At 46.0% G+C, this 4,012-nt stretch overlaps 1 pseudogene; it reads right to left on the reverse strand.

Moving 5' to 3' along the window:
- Positions 1-2,831: 2,831 nt before the first annotated feature.
- On the reverse strand, positions 2,832-3,608 carry LOC110286379 (annotated as a pseudogene).
- Between the last annotated feature and the right edge of the window lie 404 nt (positions 3,609-4,012).

Below are 4,012 nucleotides of genomic sequence, written 5' to 3' on the forward strand. Positions count from 1 at the left end.
CAAAGAGAGGCCCATTGGACTTGCAAACTTTATATGCCCAGTACAGGGGAACCCCAGGGCCAAAAAGGGGGAGTGGGTGGGTAGGGGATTGGGGGGGTGGGTATGGGGGACTTTTGGGATAGCATGAAAATGTAAACGAGGAAAATACCTAATAAAATAAATTTTAAAAAATGGGGTAAAAAGCTAAACAAAGAATTCATAACAGAAGAATCTCAAATGGCTAAGAAAGGAAATATAGGGACAAAGAGTAGAGCAGAGACTGAAGGAAAGGCCATCCCAGAGACTGCCCCACCTGGGAACCCATCCCATATGCAACCACCAAACCCAGACACTATTGCCAATGCCAAGAAGTGCTTGCTGACAGGAGCCTGATATAACTGTCTCCTGAGAGGCTCTGCCAGAGCCTGACAAATACAAAGGTGGATGCTTGCAGCCAACCATTGGACTGAGCACAGGGTCCCCAATGGAGGAGTTAGAGAAAGGATCCAAGGAGCTGAAGGGGTTTGCAACCCCATAGGAAGAACAATATGAACCAACCAGACCACCCAGAATTCCCAGGGACTAAGCTGCCAACCAAAGAGTACCCATGGCTCCAGCTACATATGTAGCAGAGGATGGCCTTATTGACATCAATGGGAGGGGAGCCCCTTGGTCCTGTGAGGACTCGATGCCCCAGCCTAGAGGAATGCCAGGGTGGGGAGGCATAAGTGGGTGGGCGGGTGGGGGAGCACCCTCATAGAAGCAGGGGGAGGGGAGATGGGATAAGAGGTTTTCGAAGGGAAAATCAAGAAGGTAGATAACATTGGAAATGTAAATAAATAAAATAACCAATAAAAAAGAAAACAGTTAAAAAGATAATAATTAAATTAAATTAAAAAATAGAAATGTTCAAAGTCCTTAGCCATCAGAGAAGTACAAATCAAAATGACCCTCAGATTCCACTTCACACCAATCAGAATGACTAAGATCAAAAACTCATCACGTGCTGGCAAGGATGTAAAGAAAGAGGAACACTCCTCCATTGCTGGTGAGATTGCAAACTGGTACAACCACTCTGGAAATCATTCTGAAGGTTCCTCAGAAAATTCGAAATACATCTACCTGAAGACCCAGGTATACCATTCCTGGGCATATATCCAAAAGACTCCCCACCATACCACAAGGACACATGCTCCACCATGTTCATAGCAGCGTTATTTGTAATAGCCAGAAGCTGGAAAGAACTCAGATGCCCCTCAACAGAGGAATGGATACAGAAAATGTGGTTCATTTACACAGTGGAATACTATCCAGCCATTAAAAACAATGACTTCAGGAATTTTGCAGGCAAATAGATGGAACCAGAAATTATCATCCTGAGTGAGGTAACCCAGACCCCAAAGAACATGCATAGTATGTACTCACAGATAAGTGGATATTAGCCAAAAGTAAAGAATACTTAAGATACAACCCACAGTCCGTAAGAAGTGTAACAAGTAGAAAGGTCCAAGTGAGGATGTTTCAATCCCACTTAGAAGGGGGAAGTAAGTATTCATTGGAGGCAGAGGGAGGGAAGGACCTGGATAGGAGAGGCAAAGAGGAGGGAACAGGATCAGATATTGGGGAGGGACAGAAGAGAAGCCCAGAGGGCCACGAGAATGAATAGAACTATGCAACCTCAGGGGTGGGAGGGACCCTCTAGAAAGTACCAGAGATTCGGGAGGTGACTCTCAGGACTTAATGGGGGTGACCTTAGCCAAAATGCCCAACAATGGGGAGAGAGAACTCAAAGAGTCCACCTCCAGTAGATAGACAGGGCCTCAAGTGTAGGGACCTGGTTACTAACCCACAGCCAAACTTTCTGACGCAGAATTGTTCCTGTCTAAAAGAACCGCAGGGACAAGAAAAGGAGAAGAGACTGAAGGAAAGGCGGTCCAATGACCAGCCCAACTTGGAATCCATCTCATTGCGGGGGGGGGGGGGGTGCACCAAGGCCTGACACTATTACTGAGGCCATATTGTGCTTATAGATGGGAGCCTTGTATGGCTGTCCTCTGAGAGGCCCAACAAGCAGTTGACTGAGACAGATGCAGATACTTACACCCAACCAATGGACTGAAGTTGGGAACCCCCATGGTTGAATTAGGGGAAGGTTTAAAGAAGCTAAAGGGGAGGGCAACCCCATAGAAAGACCAGCAGTCTCAACTAACCCGGACCCCAGGGAGCTCCCAGATACTGAGCCACCAACCAGGCAAAATCCTGATTTAAAAAAAAAAAAAACTATTAAAATTTCTTTAGCTTGGCAAATAGAAATAATCTGTTCTTGTTATGTTGTGATGAACATAGAAGTAAGCCACTGCTTATTGGCTAGCCACAGGTGAGAATCCCCTTACATAGGTGCTAACTCATCACAGATCATGCTGTAACAGTGCCCCCTTCAGACAGACTCTAAAAAGAACAGCTATCGAGAATCTACGGGCAAACCAACCAAGGTTTTGGAATGGCAAAAACAAAAGAAGTTTAGAAATCAAAGCAGCTCTAGATGGAATCAGTGTGAGTTCTTCACAGTTAGTGGCCTTCCAGGAGGAATAGGGGGCAGAGGCAGTGCACAATTCAAGTTTCTTCCTTTTTTTAAGGGGCTGACCTGTGAGAGTTTGGCCATGCTCCAGTGAGTATATGGGCAATAGAAACAGGACTTCAGGGGATTTTGAGGAGTGAGGAAGCGCAAGGGTAGGAGAGTGGACCTGGGAGGAATGGAAAGCAAGGGTGGTCTGGATACACTGTATGAAATTCCCAAATAATTAATAAAGATTTATGTTGGGAGGGAAGGCAGCACTCAGTGTAGCTTCACGTCAAACCCCATCTGCCCCCGATTCTTCTGTCTGCATAACTGATGCACAGGCAGCATTGGTGGCCGAGTCAGAGGCCAGCTTCTTATTGTTTAAGTCTGTCCCTTTCACCCTTTCCCCAATAGCAACTAGACAATGTCTGTCTACTCCTTCCAGGCAGCCCCTTGCAGAGCTGTGCCTCCCGGCTTGTTTTGTTGGTTCAGCTCGACATTTGGCTGAGTAAACAACACTCCCATCTGTATCTCTGTGTCCCCTGTGTCAGGCCCAATACAGGGCAGTGTCTTCAGTGACTTTGTGGAAACTGTCCACACCCACATGATTGTCCAAGCACACTCTCAACAAGCTAAAGTCTTTCTGCAGCTTCATGCAATGGATTGTCAATGGATCCTGCCTGCCTTTGCAGGTCTCGCTACCATCTGGAGTTATTCCCGTCAGAGATGGAGATAGTATCTCCGTCCCTAAATACAAACTCCTACCTCAAAGTACAATTCATTTGGAATTTGGGGTTCAAAAGTATTCAGAACTCTGAAGACTTTAACTTTTTGCCCTGGTTTGACTGGTATAGGAGGTGGCTTGGATTTAGCACTGTGTTGAGCAGACACCCTTGTCCTCAGGAACCACACAATCTCTATGGAACTGGGTGCCAAGTCTGCATCTGGCCACAGCTGCTCCAGACCCACACGCAACCAGTGTGGGACACTGGAACTGCTGAGTGGCTACCTATTTCTTTTTAAAATGTGAATTCTGTACCAGTTGATCGCTTGCATGCTTGGTGCACATGAAGGCCAAACAGGACTCAAGAGCCTCCAGAAGTGGAGGATATACTCCACCTTATGGATACTGGGTCCTCTGCAAGAGCAAGCATTCATAACTCTCTACTCCCTATTTCAATTTGATTGTGCATAGCTATATACATAGAAAACCAAAGACACTTACAAACCAAATACAGGAGTCTTCTGTATTAGAACTATTCACACCCGCAACCCTTCCCCCAAACTACTACACTATAAAGCAGAAAAAAAAAAAAAAAAAAAAAGCTTCGTCGGGGACCGGAGAGAGTCCAGAAATTAAAATCAATGGTATTCTTTGAGAGGACCCAAATTCAGTTCCTTGCACCTACCACCAGGTGGCTTACAACCACCTGTAGCTCCAGGCAGCCCAATGCCTCACACACACACAAGCAT

The sequence above is a fragment of the Mus caroli genome, chromosome X, assembly GCF_900094665.2.
Source record: "Mus caroli chromosome X, CAROLI_EIJ_v1.1, whole genome shotgun sequence".
NCBI lineage: Eukaryota > Metazoa > Chordata > Mammalia > Rodentia > Muridae > Mus > Mus caroli.